The sequence below is a fragment of the Salmo salar genome, chromosome ssa10 (assembly GCF_905237065.1).
Source record: "Salmo salar chromosome ssa10, Ssal_v3.1, whole genome shotgun sequence".
NCBI lineage: Eukaryota > Metazoa > Chordata > Actinopteri > Salmoniformes > Salmonidae > Salmo > Salmo salar.
The window spans coordinates 18,786,404-18,805,518 of NC_059451.1; positions in this window are offsets into that span (position 1 = coordinate 18,786,404).

Here is a 19,115-nt window from a genome sequence, read left to right on the forward strand (position 1 = left end):
AGGTGCCTTCTGCCTTGATGAAGGTAGGCTAGTCTTCTCCAGTCTATCTGCCGCCCCGGCTTGCCGAACAGCTAACTAGCCAGTGGTTAGCATGCTACCTACACATACTAGTGAACTTAAGTGATATAACTAGCTCCTTAGCTAGCGAACGTTAGCTACATTACTTCTTATTGTTATAGCCAATGTTTTGTCTGTATTACTTTTTTATATCTGAGTTTAACGATTGATAACATTAACCATATATTGTTAGCTAGCTACGTTATACTGTCATTAGCTGGTAGCTAGCTAGTTAGCTTACCATCCAGAGCCATGACATAGGCAGGATATCTCTTACCCTTGCGCTGCCAATTAACAATACATTCTTGAAAATTATCGCACGTCCCATCAAACTCTTCAATGTTTTCCATTTCAACAATTTCTGATGTCCTTTCTTCAAAGAAATACACAAGTGCATACATGTTTGGTGATATTTTGCTTGTGCTGCAAAGTGCAAACTGAGCGTAAACCGTTATTTTCTTTGCTCGCGCCTAGTTTTTTAACTTCCGCCCATGCGCACGATTTAGTTACGTAGAGCTTGGCGCCTTTTATGTGGCGGCTTTATGTCTTCTCCTTGATTTGTTCCTTAGATGCAATTGCCAGGCCAGTACCTCGTTACTGTAAGCAATTCAATGGTGAATATGGTTGTGACTGGTGCTTGCACCCCGGGAAAGTTGTCCCCAAAGGCAGAGGATATGTAAGATCCTATCCTTACAGTCAACAACTGCAAATTGAAAGATCACACAATCAATTTAAGGATAATGCATTTCACACTGCTCGCACTGACATTCCGCAAAATGGTGTAAAGGGGTTGTCAACTGTTTTTGCTTCCATTGTGCAACATTGTGTTTGGTTTTGTGCCTGATGCATGCATTCTGTTCTCCTCGGCATAACTCGACAACTTCTGTCTCTTTATTTGGACACGTGCAACTGTTTGAATCCGTCGTACATAGGCTGACAAATTACAGAATTAGACGTTCTACTGCTAAATCTCAAGCCACTAAAGAAAATCACAAGAATACCGTGATCACCGCATACGAGACAAGTTTAGAACGCATCGGAGTGTCGTGCATTTCTTCTGTTTTATTCAATCACTGTTCTGCCTGGCATCCTTCTGGCTCCATTTCTACAAAAAAAAACATATTATGGTCCAAGGATCTATTTCACAGCGTGACTTTAGATTAGCTAACATTTCTTTAGTCCTCTTTGTCAAGAAAATGGAAGAATTATATGGACAAGAAAATGTTTCTTTCAATTGTCATCAGCTAATCTACCTTACTGATAGTGTACTGAACTGGGGGCCTCTCTGGGCAACGTCATATTTTACATTTGAGGGTAACAATTCAAGTTTGAAATCTCTTTTCCATGTGACGCAGTGTGTTCCATAACAAATTTGCCAGCTTTTCCTTCTTTGGCGAGACATTTCCAAACGTCTTAGTGTTTTAGGATTTCACCCGGAGTCAGAGTTCGGTATATTCCTTACAAAGTTTGCAGACAGGAGATTGAAAGGAGAAAAAATCTCATGCTCCCAAAACTCTTGGAAAATCTGTTCCTCTTCACCTCACAGCTTCTGTAAAACTTGCTGTAGTATAACTAATTACCGGATTTGTCCCGTCCCAGTCTATGGAGTCATACGGACGATTCATTTATGGATTGTTTATCACACAACTAACTACAAAATCTCAGAAAAAAGGGATAATACCTCAGTCATGTTCAAAAATGGATGTTGTGCACAACTGCTGTTCTTTTTCTTTGTTAGGCTGAATTGCATTTGTCAAACAAACTGCTTATGTCAACCTATTCCCATTGTTGTGGTTCAACCATATGTAATTCAAACTAGGCCGCAATCTATCTCATCAAAAAAAGTGTGTGAAAGTTGAGAGGTCGAGACAAAAAAAAAGCTTTTTCTTTGGAAGATATCAAGTGTAAATGTATTCATGTGGATGGCTGGCTTGTCCCTCTGCCAAACATTTATGAGAGAGATTAGTTATGGCTGTTTTTTAGAGAGCTGGTTGATGTTATTGAGCTGATTGATAATGAGAACCGATTCTCATTTGCAATGGTGACCTGGCCAAGAAAATCATCAACATACTTTAATTCAGGTCCATCCTGTATGAGGATATGTTAGGGACGTGCAGCTTCCAGTTAAAACACATGCATTTAGTTTCACTGGAATTGAGCAATAGTTGGAGATCACAGAATGTGTTGTATGTCATTGAATCTGTGTGATTCTAATTGTATCACTCAATGATAACTTATCAGGGACATACATCAGTGATGCAAGGGCCATCGCTTATATATTGTATTATACATGTGGTTAACATGTTCAGTGGAAAATATGCTTTTTTAAATAAAAATAAATTAATATTAATTTATTTATTGGATTTAATGTATTGAAAGTATCCAACCCCCAAAAAATCATACTACTTTAAAAGTAACCTGGCTATACCCATGTTGGCATATAAAATAAATATTGGTTGGCTTTCTTTTTTTGCTTGCAGGATAATTTTCATCACCTCAATTAGAATACTATTACAAACCCGACAGGAATAGCCTATAGGAATGCTTTCAATAACTTCAGGGGAATACTATAGAAAATAATACAGGAACGCTATTTAAATTCATAAGAATACTATAGAGATACTGCATATTATTTATACTATTGAAATCTTATTGGATATTCTGAAGTTATTATTGGTCAAAAATACTATAGAGACTCCTATAATCATTCTATAGTATTTTCATAGCAAAATAATATCATAGCATACTTTAAGCTAACTATAGGGTATTATAAAAAAATGTACAATTTCTTATAAGAATCTTATAGGAATGCTATGGTGCTTTTTCGTAAGGTTCTGTCGAGGGAGGAGCTGTATTTTACATATTGTGTATATGTATTTCTTCTGAACACATTTCCATTCGTTGGCAATGTCAATTCTTGCAAATGTTTTCAAAATACTTACTTTTATGTTGCTAGCTAGACAGGCAAACACCAATGAGTACTAAACTATAAACCAATCAAAACTTGTGTACTATCACATCTGCCAGTCACTTTATCTGTATCTAAGGTAGTAGACAGCTGGTGACATCTCTCGAGATATCGCCATCCGACAAATTGCTATCAGCAGTGGTGTGTATTCATGGATGCCAAGGGAAGCCAGGCTTCCCCCAAAAATTGTCCAAGAAAAAAAATATATATATGAAAATAATTCATCTTTCATCTCTCTGTGTTTGATAATTTTCCTTCAATTCGCAATAGGCTGAATGTATCTCACCAGAGAAGGCATCCAAGTGAGTGAAACAGCACCCCTTTGTTTCTGTATCAGTAGGCCATCTATCTGATTTTGTCTGGTCCAAAAGAGTACGACATTGTTGCCACCCGTAGCGTTGAATTTAACGGAAGCCAGCGAGCATTTGGTATTTTGGGGTATTCTATTAGGATCCCTATTAGCTGTTGCGAAAGCAGCAGCTACTCTTCCTGGGGTCTGGACAAAACATGAAACATGACATAACACTGACCATTAATAGACAACAACAGCTCAAGGACAGAACTACATCAATTTACAAAATGGCACACATAGCCTACATATCAGTACATACACACAAACTATCTAGGTCAACTAGGGGAGAGGCGTTGTGCTGTGAGGTGTTGCTTTATCTGTTTTTTGAAAACAGGTTTTCTGTTCATTTGAGCATATGAGATGGAACAGAGTTCCATGCAATAATGGCTCTATATAACACTGCACGCATTCTTGAATTTGTTCTGAAGTTGGGGACTGTGAAAAGACCCCCGGTGGCATGTCTGGTGGGGTGGGTGTGTGTCAGAGCTGTGTTCAAGTTAACTATGCAAACAATTTGGGATTTTCAACACATTAATGTTTCTTATAAAAAGAAAAAGTAATGCAGCCAGTCTCAACTCAACTCTTAGCCAAGAGAAACTGGCATGCCCTCTGATAACAATGATTACAAGAAGTGTCGCTCTGTTCTGGACCAGCTGCAGCTTAACTAGGTCTTTCCTTGCAGCACTCGACCACAAGACTGGACAATAGTCAAGATAAGACTAAACTTGAGACTGCAGGACTTTATTTTTGGAGTGTGGTGTCAAAAAAGCGGAGCATTTCTTTATTATGGACAGACCTTTCTCCATCTTTACAACCATTGAATCTATACTGAACAAAAATATAAAAGCAACATGCAACAACTTACAGTTTGTGTAAGGACATTGGTCAATTAAAATAAATTCATTAGGCCCTAATCTATGGATTTCACATGACTGGGAAGGGTTGCAGCCATTGGTGGGCCTTGGAGGGCACAGGCCCACACACTGGGGAGCCAGGCCCAGCCAATCAGAATACATTTTTCCCCACAAAAGCCTTTAGTAAAAACAGAAATACTCCTCAGACGATCCCACAGGTAATGAAGCCAGATGTGTCCTGGGCTGGCGTGGTTAAATGGTGTTTGTGGTTGTGAGGCCAAATTCTCTTAAACGATGTTGGAGGAGGCTTATGGTAGAGAAATTAACAAAAAATGGTCTGGCAACAGCTCTGGTGGACATTCATGCAGTCAGCATGCCAATTGCACGCTCCCTCAAAACTTGAGACATCTGTGGCTTTGTGTTGTGTGACAAAACGGCACATTTTAGAGTGGCCTTTTATTGTCCGCAGCACAAGGTGCACCTGTTTAATGACCATGCTGTTTAATCAGCTACGTGATATGCCACACCTGTCAGTTGGATCTTGGCAAAAGAAAAATGCTCACTAGCAGGGATGTAAACAAATTTGTGTACATCATTTGAGAGAAATAAGGAACTTTTCGGGGATCTTTTATTTCAGCTCATGAAACATGGGACAAAGACTTTACATGTTGCGTTTATATTTTTGTAAAGTATAATTTCAACTGATCTCTTTTCCACACGTTTTCGGTCTGATCATAGTTATTTCATAATAATGAGTGCCAGAAATATGCAAAGTGCAATGTCTGGCTTTTTTTTTTATGTGCAAAAAATGACAAGTGAAATTAATGCCATTGCCTCATCTCTGGTCTGAGTTAAGAAAAACTGCGGACTGGGGTGACTCGTCTCTAATGAAATGTGCCCAACTAGAATCCTCAAGGGTGAAATGTTGCACAGAATGAACCAGTCAATGTTGAAGAAATAAGGCAAAAAGCTGATAGTGAGACAGACAACCTTCGACCTGTACAAGTACTGTAGAAATTGTGTTGCATTGACCCCTACATTTATCCCTTACCAAATGGCACATAATTGTTCATATTTCTGACTGGTGAGCAATACAGAGAATCCATACGCAAACAGATACTTTACATTGACAACATTTTTCTGACTTATCTATGATCTTCAAAAAATGGTGTTCTCTCATATCAACAACAAAATATCTGACAGGTTTAAAAAAAAGAAAGCGGAAGGAACTCTTCCCAATTCTCACTTCCTTGAGCCCAATATGCTTATTCGTCCTCCTCTGGAGTTCTCTCTTCAGTTCCTCACTCTATCCATTGTTCTCCGTCTTTGTGGGGTTTCTTTAGGACAGTGGCTATTTTATTTAGAAAGAAGAACGTAAACAGCGCAGAATCGCATTAGTGGAAACCAAGACTGTTCTCAGGGCAGGCCTGGTTATAGCAGGGAACATTTTAGCATTTTAGGTAACCCTAACCCTTTTCCTAACCTGCCATGTTAATTACCTACCTTCAGTGTCAGCCCCGGACAACTAGATTAATGTATGTGGGCAATTCCATGCCAGGATGGCCCAAACATATTTATGATGTTTTGGATCTTCCTGAAATTAATTCCATAGAAAGGTCCTTTGGGGGAAGAATGTTTGTCATACATTTGAAGTCTATATGATTATTGACAAATTATGTATTAAAGTTGTGAAATGTATGTAATTTTTGCCTTACTCAGGCCTTCTTTAAGACACTTAAATTATGTGTCTGTAAATGCTACTAGGCCAGATTTGTTGTCATCTAAAATATTACTGTGTGTTTTGAAATATGAGTAGTGTTTAGATTAAGGGTTCAATTCATTTACATGAATTTATGGATAATTTAAAATATTAACATAGTTATCTCAAAAGTATTTTTAGACATATTGTTTGTAATGCTATACTCTTCAAACATGTTAATTTTCCGTAGCTCTCACTTCAAAAGTAGCAGAGAGCCCACTCTGGAAATGTGATTTATTTATAGAATATCTTTACAACAATATGTCTAATAATTAAGAACATCAAAAAGGGTACTTTTGAGATATTTATGTTAATATTTTTCTTTGTCCATAAATTCATGTAAAAAGGTGTATTCTTAACCTAAACACTTCTCATATTTCAGAACACACGGTAAGCTTTATGGCTTTTTAGCATCTACAGATATATCGTTGGAGAAGGCCTGGGTATGGCCAAAATGTTAAACATTTCACAACTTTAATAATTATTTTTAAATAATTATTTTGGATACAAATTTCAAAGATATGCCGGACATCCTTGCCCAAAATGACCTGTTTGGGCTATCCTTGCACCATGGAATTGCCCATATATGGCCACTGCCAAGACAAATGGCATGACCTATGCAGGTGTGAAGATATCCTTCAGAATGTGATTTGCACAATGACTGTATATATGAAGGATTTGCCTGTCAGGTTACTATCATTCAACCAACCTTGCTGATGAGAGGTAACTATGGTTCATGTGGTGGCACATGTTGTCCAAATGGGCCAGGGAATGGCAACCACCTGTATTGAGGAAGTGAGCGATTTGATTAATACTGCAGACTCATCATTTCAACTAAAGTGGAAGGAAATAATAAAATAACTCCACCCTGACTACTTTAGGTCAAGTGGAAGGAATTTCAGTGCATAGGCCTACTGTATGTCATTTTTCTCAGACATGTTTTTCCTCCAACATTCTCATGTTTTCTTGGATGTTAATCTTATTTTCTTTTATGGTATTATGACATTTCTATTAGGAAGTGTGAGTGATATTGATTCTAATATTATTATCATTAGACAAGCTTCACCCAGCTGCAGATAACCCACATGTATGGGATCCAGGGTAACACAAGGACGTGTTTTGTCTTTCCCCTCTACGAATAACATCTGCCATTCAAGGATTCATTATTTAACAAAACACAAAGATTAAAGTAGTTCAGAAATGTCATTTGTTCTTTGTTTTATATCTGCATAGGACTATCACAGGCTGTTTCTGATATAAAGTAGCTGATCACGGACAGTTTCTAATCCGAAGTGATAGGCACTGACAAACACCCCACCCAGAAGTCCTTGCCTAGCCTCTTGTTTTGGGGTGCTTGTAGCATGCATGTCCTTGTGTCTGTTGAAGTTTCGGTCTCTTGGCTGCAGTGCTGCAACTGATGGCCCTTTCCCAAATACCATGCTCACCTCACAGAGTACGACGTTTCAGGTAAGACCCAAAAGCAGACTGTGTTGAAGTAACAATGTTTATTACAGCAACAGGGGCAGGCAAACGACAGGTTAAGGCAGGCAGGGGTCGATAATCCAGAGTAGGGGCAAAGGTACAGGACGGCAGGCAGGCTCAGGGGCAGGCAGAGTGGTCATGCAGGCGGGTTCAGAGTTAGGATAGGCAAGGGTCAAAACCAGGACGGCTAGGGAAAGCGAGACTGGGGAAAAGCAGGAGCTGAGAGAAACCACTGGTTGACTTGAACGAACAAGACAAATTGGCCACAGACAAACAGAGAACACGGGTATAAGTACCCAGGGGACAATGGGGAAGATGGGTGACACCTGGAGGGGGGGGTGGAGACAAGCACAAGGACAGGTGAAACAGATCAGGGCGTGACGCAGAAAGTGAGGTGTGTACCTTGTGCACTAGAGAGACTTTCATTCCCCAAAGCTTGCAGCAGGGGGCGATGCAATACCACATTTGAATTACCCCCAAGTTTACCCTGAAGGTTGAATCGAGAATTGACTGCATCTGAAGATGTCATGAAGGATAGGACTTTTTCAAACAGGAAATCCTCTGTTAGTGGTGGGAATGTGGGTCTTTTGACACACACATTATGTCTATCAGGCTTTCTCCCTCTAGAACTACACTATTTGTATAGATCATATCTGCTGTCTGGGAGTAATGACAAGATATACCTTCACCTTTCACAGTCTTTGAAGCATCCTGAAATAGTTCACTATGGCTGGGGTAGCAGTCTGCTGTGCATGGGACATTGGTAGCCAGTCTAGTGTCTAACACGTTCCATGATATCATGGTTACGACCTGAATGGACTTCAATGGACAGAAATTGGTCAAAATGCTGACCATTGGTTACACTTGAGCTCTCCTGCTGTATGGACTTTCATACATGGAACCCTGACTAACATACATTATTAAGACACTGATGAATGGACGTTTGCCTAGTGTGGACATTGTGTGCTTTAAAGGCATGAAATGGAAGAGCATCTCTGTATTGAATCCTTTATGAAGTGGGTCATGTACTTACCTATATAGAAAATAATAATGAAAATCAAATAAGAGTCTTATATGGCAGAAGATCATTTGTACAAAATGTGTCTGCTAAGATTTTTTTTTGTTTTGCCTTATGTCAGTTTTGTATTTCTCTATGTGTTAACTTATGTCTTTTGTGACTAACACAATTGAATACATGATTGTTGTGATTTTCCTACATAGATATGGTATTACATATATGAGACAAAATACACTACATGGCCAATAGTATGTGGACACCTGCTCATCGAACATCTCATTCCAAATTCATGGGTATTAATGTGGAGTTGGTCCCCCCCTTTGCTGCTATAACAGCCTCCACTCTACTGGGAAGGCTTTACACTAGATTTTGGGACATTGCTGCATGGACTTGCTTCCATTTAGCCACTAAGCCTGGATCACAGTCAGCATTCCAATTCATCCCAAAGGTGTTCAATGGACTTAGTGTCAGGGCTCTGTGCAGGCCAGTCAAGTTCTTCCACACCGATCTCGACAAACCATTTCTGTATGGACCTCGTTTTGTGTACGGGGACATTGTCATGCTGAAACAGAAAAGGGCCTTCCCCAAACTGTTGCCACAAAGTCGGAAGCATAGAATCGTCTAGAATGTCATTGTATGCTGTAGCATTAAGATTTCCCTTCACTGGAACTAAGGAGCTTGAACCATGAAAAACACCCCCAGACCATTATTCCTCCTCCACCAAATTTAACAATTGGCACCATGCATTAGGGCAGGTAGCGTTCTACTGGCATCCGCCAAACCCAGATATGTCCATCAGATTGCCAGATGGTGAAGCATAATTCATCACTCCAGAGAACGCGTTTCCACTGCTCAAGAGTCCAATGGCGGCGAGCTTTATACCACTCCATCTGTCACTTGGCATTGCGCATGGTGATCTTAGGCTTGTGTGCAGCTGCTCGGCCATGGAAACCCATTTCAGCTCCCGACGAACAGGTATTCTGCTGATGTTGCATCCGAGGGAAGTTTGGAACTTGGTAGTGAGTGTTGCAACCGAGGACAGACAATTTTTACGCGCTTCAGCACTCAGCGGCCCCGTTCTGTGAACTTGTGTGGCCTTCCACTCTGTGGCTGAGCAGTTGTTGCTCCTAGACGTTTCCACTTCACAATAACAGCACTTACAGCACTTACAGTTGACCGGGGCAGCTCTGACAGGGCAGAAATTTTACGAACTGACTTGTTGGAAAGGTGGCATACTAAAATAGTAAAAATAAAGAATAACCCTTGAGTAGGTGTGTCTAAACTTTTGACTGGTACTGTATACAGTGCATTCGGAAAGTATTCAGACCCCTTGACTTTTTCCACATTTTGTTACGTTACAGCCTTATTCTAAACTGGATATGTAAAAAAATACTCATCAATCTACACATAATACCCCACAATGACAAAGCAAAAACAGTTTTTGCAAATGTAAAAAATAATAAAATCTGAAATACCTTATTTACATATGTATTCAGACCCTTTGCTATGAGACTCGAAATTGAGCTCAGGTGCATCCTGTTTCCATTGATCATCCTTGAGATATTTCTACAACTTGATTGGAGACCACCTGTGGTAAATTCAATTGATTGGACATGATTTGGAAAGGCACACCTATCTATATAAGATCCAGCAAAAACCAAGCCATGAGGTCGAAAGAATTGTCTGTAGTGCTCTGAGACAAGATTGTGTGTCAAAGCACAGACCTTTGGCAGGGTACCAAAACATTTCTGCAGCATTGAAGGTCCCCAAGAACACAGTGGCCTCCATCATTCATGATTGGAAGACGTTTGGAACCAGCAAGACTCTTCCTAGAGCTGGCTGCCTGGCCAAATTGAGCAATCGGGGGGAGAAGGGCCTTGGTCAGGGAGGTGACCAAGAACCCAATGGTCACTCTGACAGAGCTCCAGTTCATCTGTGGAGATGGGAGAACCTTCCAGAAGGATGACCATCTCTGCAGCACTCCACCAGTCAGGCCTTTATGGTAGAGTGGCCAAACGGAAGCCAAAAGGCACATGACAGCCCGCTTGGAGTTTGCCAAAAGTCACCTAAAGGACTCAGACCATGAGAAGCAAGATTCTCATGTCTGATGAAACCAAGATTGAACTCTGGCCTGAATGCCAAGCATCACTTCTGGAGGAAACCTGGCACCATCCCTATGGTGAAGCATGGTGATGGCAACATCATGCTTTGAGGATGTTTTTCAATGACAGGGACTGGGAAACTTGTCAGGATCAAATCAAATGTTGTTTGTCACATGCGCCGAATACAACCTTACAGTTAAATGTTTACTTACAAGCCCTGAACCAACAATGCAGTTTTAAGAAAATACCCCCCAAAAATAAGAGATAACAATAACAAATGCTTAAAGAGCAGCAGTAAATAACAATAGCGGGGTTATATACAAGGGCTACCGGTATGAAAATAGTCTGGGTAGCCATTTGATTAGCTGTTCAGGAGTCTTATGGCTTGGGGGTAGAAGCTATTTAGGAGCTTCTTGGACCTTAATTTGGCACTCCGGTACTGCTTGCCGTGCGGTAGCAGGGAGAACAGTCTATGAATAGGGTGGCTGGAGTCTGACAATTTTTAGGGCCTTCCTCTGACACCGCCTGGCATTGAGGTCCTGGATGGCAGGAAGCTTGGCCCCAGTGATGTACTGGGCCGTTCGCACTACCCTCTGTAGTGCCTTGCGGTCTGAGGCCGAGCAGTTGCCATACCAGGAAGTGATGCAACCAGTCAGGATGCTCTCGATGGTGCAGCTGTAGAGCGTTTTGAGGATCTGGGGACCCATGCCAAATCTTTTCAGTCTCCTGAGGGGGAAAAGACGTTGACAGAGAGAGAGAGAACATTATTATTGGCATGTTTTTTAATTAGTTGGTACTGATTAGATTGTCAGTGATGCAGAAATGCCAAACCAAACACAGGATCAAATAGCAGCCACTTTCACATGGGCCCAGGTGAGTGATGTTGGTAAAGCTAATTAAAAAATATATATATATAATCAAAGTGAACTGACTTATTTAACTTAAGACATAGAAAAATTAATGACAAAATGCACACTACTGTAAACACACTTCCCCTCCCTCTCTCTCTCCATTCTAATTTTGGTTTCTATCATGTGTGTTGTGGGTTTCTTTCTCTTTTGTGCAAACTACAGTAGACCAGGGCAAGGTTATAATGCAGTAATGGAAAACTAAAATCAAACTGAACCTACAGTACATAATTAAACTTCTAATAATGTTTCCTACCACTTGTAGGACAACGTCGCTCAAGAAACAGAGGATACCGGGATGCCCACTCATGGACTTACAGAAGACCTACGCCAGTGGGCCAGCAACCTTCCAGGAGTCATCAGACACCTACCTCAAGAGTCCAGGTCAGACAGCAGTGAGCTCTAGTTCACCCAGGATGGCGTGGAACCCCAAGAGCTCACCCTTGGACTATGATGGTAATGTCTGTCTGACACTCTTGGCTACAAGCACGGTCAAATAAAGAAAGCTGAGCCCACCATACACAACATATATCGGATCCTTGCCAGCCAGTAGAATCCACTCGGCTTCATCGTCCCATACACCACACGGGCCAAGGTCGTGGTCCAGAGCCATTGGGACAAGAAAAGAGGGTGGGATGACCCAGACCTACCTGAAGATCTTCTCCAAGCGTTGCTTACTTGGGAGAACAAACTTCCACAGCTGCCTCAGGTCACACTGCCTAGGTGTTACGTCAGCACCGACATGGACCTCCCAACCAGCACAAGAAGTGTCCATGTCTTCAGTGATGCCTCAGAGTGTGCGTAAGGTGCCGTCTTATATCTCCGCATTGAAGACACCAATTGACGGATCCAAGTGGCATTCCTTGCAGCAAGATCAAGAGTGGCTCTGAAACGACAACAGTCGATGCCAAGACTCGAGCTCTGCGCTTCACTCACCGGTGCTCAGCTGGCCGTGGTCCTCAGAAGAGAACTCACCCTGGAGATCCATGTCTTCATATACTGGTGGGATTCTACAACAGTCTTAACTTGGCTCCAGTCAGACTCCTGCAGGTACAAAGTATTTGTTGGCACAAGAGTCGCAGATATACAGGAGCTCACGGATTCCCAGGCCTGTTACCTGTTACGTGGAAACGGAGCCAATCCAGCTGACAATATCACACGTGGCAAGACACTGTCTCAGCCAGTCCCTCCGGGCAGCCGTCTGGTGACTGTGGCCCCTGAGTACGACAACGACACCGGACTGATCCATGTTAGAAGTTGCCTTCGGAGATGTGATCAGCTGGGCCCTGTTGTCCTTCATCCAGTGGTCCTGGACCCAGCTTATCCAGTCAAAAGGCTACTGATAAAAAAAATTGACGAGCAGCTGTGGCATCCAGGCCAAGAGAGGGTGATTGCTGTGTTATGTAAACGGTTCTGGATTCTGAGGGGGGGGGCAGGTATCCGTCGCTTCCAGCTTGGTTGCGCCAAATGCAGGAAGTGGCGAACCCAGCCTAAGATGGCTGATTTACCCCCAACCCATCTGCGGCTCCACAAGCCCACATTCTTTTCTACAGGTGTGGACTGCTTAGAACCGTATGTATTCAAGATTGGCCAAAGAAATTAAAAGAGATGGTGCATCATCTTTAAGTGCATGACCACCTAGGCTGTACATGTGGATCTACTGATGAACATGGATACCGATTTGTGTGTGTGTGTGTGTGTGTGCGTGTGTGTGTGTGTGTGTGTGTGCGTGCGTGCGTGCGTGCGTGCGTGTGTGTGTGTGTGTGTGGATCTTCATTAATAACCCAACTTATTTCTCTGCATGTCCGCGATATTGTAAAAATCATAACAATCAGACAATCCCCATTCTCCAGATCTTTCCATATATTGTACATGGTATGACACTGATGGGATAGTTTAGAATGTTGTGCAGTAGTACTTACTGATTGCCGGACACAGTGAACACAATTGCAGACATTTCTCTTCTGATGAAGACAATGTGATAATATTCTGTGAGCAAAACACTGTGAATTTTGTATTTACTGATGATATTTGTATTCAATGTTTTGCAAAAGGTGGTCTATGCATGTCATGGAGTGGACCTTCCTCGCACCCAAAGATTACATTTGAACTTTCTACAGAACACGATAAATGAAATGAATCATGAAATTAGCCTCTGTACTTGTTATGATCCAAGTGCTTTGAAATGTGTATTTCCCATGTATGTGAGACCTTCCATGTCTCTCAATGATTTTTATATAACACATGCAACATTTCTGTTTGGCTAAAGCTTGTCCATCCATATAAGTCAGATATTACAAGGATCTACTATGGGTCTTGTATGTCTATTTGATGCCATACAGTGAGGGAAAAAGTATTTGATCCCCTGCTGATTTTGTACATTTGCCCACTGACAAAGAAATGATCAGTCTATAATTTTAATGGTAGGTTTATTTGAACAGTGAGAGACAGAATAACAACAACAAAAATCCAGAAAAACGCATGTCAAAAATGTTATAAATTGATTTGCATTTTAATGAGGGAAATAAGTATTTGACCCCCTCTCAATCAGAAAGATTTCTGGCTCCCAGGTGTCTTTTATACAGGTAATGAGCTAAGATTAGGAGCACACTCTTAAAGGGAGTGCTCCTAATCTCAGCTTGTTACTTGTATAAAAGACACCTGTCCACAGTAGCAATCAATCAATCAGATTCTAAACTCTCCACCATGGCCAAGACCAAAGAGCTCTCCAAGGATGTCAGGGACAAGATTGTAGACCTACACAAGGCTGGAATGGGCTACAAGACCATCGCCAAGCAGCTTGGTGAGAAGGTGACAACAGTTGGTGCGATTATTCGCAAATGGAAGAAACACAAAAGAACTGTCAATCTCCCTCGGCCTGGGGCTCCATGCAAGATCTCACCTCGTGGAGTTGCAATGATCATAAGAACGGTGAGGAATCAGCCCAGAACTACACGGGAGGATCTTGTCAATGATCTCAAGGCAGCTGGGACCATAGTCACCAAGAAAACAATTGGTAACACACTACGCCGTGAAGGACTGAAATTCTGCAGCGTCCGCAAGGTCCCCCTGCTCAAGAAAGCACATATACATGCCAGTCTGAAGTTTGCCAATGAACATCTGAATGATTCAGAGGCAACTGGGTGAAAGTGTTGTGGTCAGATGAGACCAAAATGGAGCTCTTTGGCATCAACTCAACTCGCCATGTTTGGAGGAGGAGGAATGCTGCCTATGACCCCAAGAACACCATCCCCACCGTCAAACATGGAGGTGGAAACATTATGCTTTGGGGGTGTTTTTCTGCTAAGGGGACAGGACAACTTCACCGCATCAAAGGGACGATGGACGGGGCCATGTACAGTCAAATTTTGGGTTTAGAACCTCCTTCGCTCAGCCAGAGCATTGAAAATGGGTCGTGGATGGGTATACCAGCATGACAATGACCCAAAACACATGGCAAGGCAACAAAGGAGTGGCTCAAGAAGAAGCACATTAAGGTCCTGGAGTGGCCTAGCCAGTCTCCAGACCTTAATCCCATAGAAAATCTGTGGAGGGAGCTGAAGGTTCAAGTTGCCAAACGTCAGCCTCGAAACCTTAATGACTTGGAGAAGATCTGCAAAGAGGAGTGGGACAAAATCCCTCCTGAGATGTGTGCAAACCTGGTGGCCAACTACAAGAAACGTCTGACCTCTGTGATTGCCAACAAGGGTTTTGCCACCAAGTACTAAGTCATGTTTTGCAGAGGGGTCAAATACTTATTTCCCTCATTAAAATGCTAATCATTTTATAACATTTTTGACATGCGTTTTTCTGGATTTTTCTGTTGTTATTCTGTCTCTCACTGTTTAAATAAACCTACCATTAAAATTATAGACTGATCATTTCTTTGTCAGTGGGCAAACGTACAAAATCAGCAGGGGATCAAATACTTTTTTCCCTCACTGTATGTATTACTTACAAGTTTCAGGTAGAACATATACAAATCTTGTAATATTCTTATATATCGTTCCATATGGATAAATTCATATTTGGGTATGTCTAAAGATGAATGTGGTTTGATAATTCCCATAAACCCAGGGACAACAAAATAATCCAGCTAGGGCAAAGTCTTCCCTAGTCACTCGCAATCCTTTGGCTGGGTCTGAATACCGCTCACTTGTAAGGTCATCTTGGATGTCACATGTAATGTTGATTTAACCTAGCAACTGGCAACCAAAAAGGCTAGTAAAAGTTGTTTTGAAGTAGTGCTGAACAATTCCTAATCGCAATATTGACATGTGCAATATCCATATCGCAAGAGATCATATCGCATGCAATATTTTTGAAACGCCACCCAGGTCTCGGGTAACTTCGGGCAACTTCCGTTTTTAGAATTGACCCTGTTTGTCATCTCTCTCCCTCTCTCCTCTTGCGCCTGCTTCCTACACACAAATCCCTGCCCCCGCTCACAGTTACTCCTGGCTGTCAGATTCGCTATACTGTTAGGGTAGATATGTTCAACAGATTGTTCCAATCAAGAATGATGATTCTTTCCACTTTGCTTCTTAATATAAATAATTATATTTCTATGATTCCATCCGTTAACCCAAATGTTTTAATCTATATTGCATGTAAAATCACAATCAAAATATTTGGTAAAAAAAAAAAAGCCATATATGTTTTTGCCGGTATGCTACAGCCCTAGTTTGAACAATTTATTCCCATGTTTAAAACATATTGCCCCTGTGGGACGAGAGCTAAAGGCTGAGTATGCAGGGAGCAGAACGGAAAGGAAAGAGCTCTATATCTGGGCCTGTCCCAGGGCTGGCTAAAGACTCAGAACCGGACTAGATGGGTACATTTACAACTTTAGAGATGTCATTAAATATTGAGATCACATCCTATTGCATGGGGAGAGGTAGTGTTTCAACCCACCCCAATGTCCTAAAGTAACCTTGTGTGGAGTGTGGTACCATGTGGGCTGGATTTTGTGTGTGATGTCATATTTCAGATCAGGCTGTCCAACCCTGGCCAATCAGTTTAAGGCCGGAGGTTTGGGGGAGGCAGTCATAGAGTAGAAGAGCAGCTGGAGAGATCAGTTACAGCCCTGAAGAGCAAAATATTAACCTAAATGAGAGTGGCTGAAGCTCTGACCACCTCTACTTGTGACAGCTGTGTTTCTCTGGAGGTGAACCAGATCAGACAAGAAGTGGAACTAGGTTTTACGTCTCCATTTCAGTCTAAGACACATTACATTGTCTGGCCTATATTGTGATCTGTCATGATTAGTTCCTCTCAGTGTCCCTGGAGGCGAAAGAAACACACACCTGTTTAGGCGAGGTGCTGGCTAGCGGAGTAGAACACTTGAAAAAGAAAAGGAGAGCCGCACACTAGGAGCTCAGACGCAATAATTTAATAACCAACGTTTTGACAGACAAGCTGTCTTCATCAGGGTATAATGACAAACACTGCAGGTCACTTGTTTGTATAGTGTCAAAGGACACACACAGGTGTCTGTAATCATGACCGTGTGTGTCTTGATATTATTGGTTAATTTACAGATATAAATATAACATACAAAAAACATGAATGGATAACATACGATCATAGATGCAATTTGGCTACATAGGCCTACAAACATTTACAATGAATAGCAAAATCACAAGAATGGCTTCAGATCAAAGTCTATGTTGAGACCGAGGTCACCCCCTCTCCGATATAACGTAGGTACGAAATCGAACGGTTCACTTCCAAAAAGTGGGCCACAACTGGGTACGTTGAGTTTTTGCACCTAATGGTGCTACGATGTTCAGAGATTCATCCTTTAATCCGCGCTTCGTTTTACCCACATCATTTTTTACCACAAGGACAAGTTCTAAGATAAATAACTGCCTTAGTGGAACACGTGATAACACCTTTGATTGGAATCTGTTTCCCTGTTTGGGTGTGTCCCTGGCATTAAAACAGTTACAGTTCAGCAGTTGTTCTTCATCTACTACAAATTACAAATGAATTGTTCAAAGGCACATTGACACTTTTTTCACCTTGTCGACTCTAACCCCTAGGCAGTGGCATGTATTCATGGATGGCTTCCCCCCAAAATGTACCAATAAAAAAAAACATTTCATAAAAGTCCTTAAATTCGCAAGAGGCTAAATGTATCTCACTGGAGAAAGCATCCCAGCGAGCAAAACAGCGCCCCTCTGTCTCAGTATGTGTAGCCCATCTATCTGATGCTTTCTGGTCAAAAAGAGTATGACGTTGTTCCCGCCCGTAGCATTGAGTGCAAGGGAAGCTAGAGAGCATTTGGCCTCCCTTGATAGCCAAACAGCGTTGAGTTAAACTAAGTGAGGTCAGTTGTGAATGGTCCTGTGTCACCCAAAATAAAGTGTCAAGGGAATCCAGTTTGGATTTAACTTCACACCAATCACATCACATCAAAAAAATGTATTGTTGCATCTTGTTGTGTCGTTGTCCTCCGGTGGCTAGCTATCTAGCTAAAATCCCTTTCCTAAATTATCCATGAATGGAGATAGGGATTTGGACTTGTGGTTTTACCTAATTCTCTGTACTGGCCAATGATTATAATGGCGATTCTGATCCAACCATAAATTCATACATTGTGCTCCTGACCTGAGAGGATGGAAGTTCAATATGTAGCTAGTTGTAGAAGGCTATTTTAACTAACTGGTCTGGCGTATCGTTGCCCAAGAAAGGAAGTTAGGCTAGCGAACAAGCATTTTAGTCAGGTAGCCTAGGACAACAAAACTTAGTGTGTACTGTATGACAGTCATAGACCGTTTGAGCAACATGAAAGAGGGTGGCATTGGAGTTTCTCTACAAGTAGGGTAAGTCAACATGTTTTTCAACAATGTTTTCTACACACACACACACACACACACACACACACACACACACACACACACACACACACACACACACACACACACACACACACACACACAGAGAGAGGGAGAAATCAGTACCATGGACAGTCACATCATATTTACCTTACATCGATTGGACATAATAGTTTGTGGTATCTTTTAGTTGTCGCTGTATTAGACTAAGCAAAGGTGATTAGATATTGTTGAAATGTTGAAGTTGAAATGGTGCTGCAATAGTGGAGGCTGCGCCTGTTTTCTTTGTGACTTGCGGTAACGCCGTGGTTCTAAATCAATAGCTGTTTAGTAGTCCAAAGATGTCTGAAACATTAACTTGCTTGACCATGCTGTTGTTCATGTGACTGTTTGTTACATGCAATATATTTTGTGGACTTCTCCAGACAGATGTTGTGCTCTGGTTTTGAACTGAAACAAAGGTGTGGTTGAATTTATTCTGCCACTGTGTCTTCTTATTGTCTCTGCCTTAGGCCTATATATCACGGTGTCAAGGAATATGAACTAGCAGGTTATAGAGCAAACAACACAATTATCACATAGGTTGTAATATGGCTTTTTTTCCTGGCTTGGCTTCCCTGGTGATTTTACCCACGCAACGCTACTGCCACTAGGCTACCTGCCACCTTATATAGGAACCTGGTTTTGACACTGGCTTTATATAGGAACCTGGCTTTGACACTGGCTTTATATAGGAACCTGGCTTTGACACTGGCTTTATATAGGAACCTGGCTTT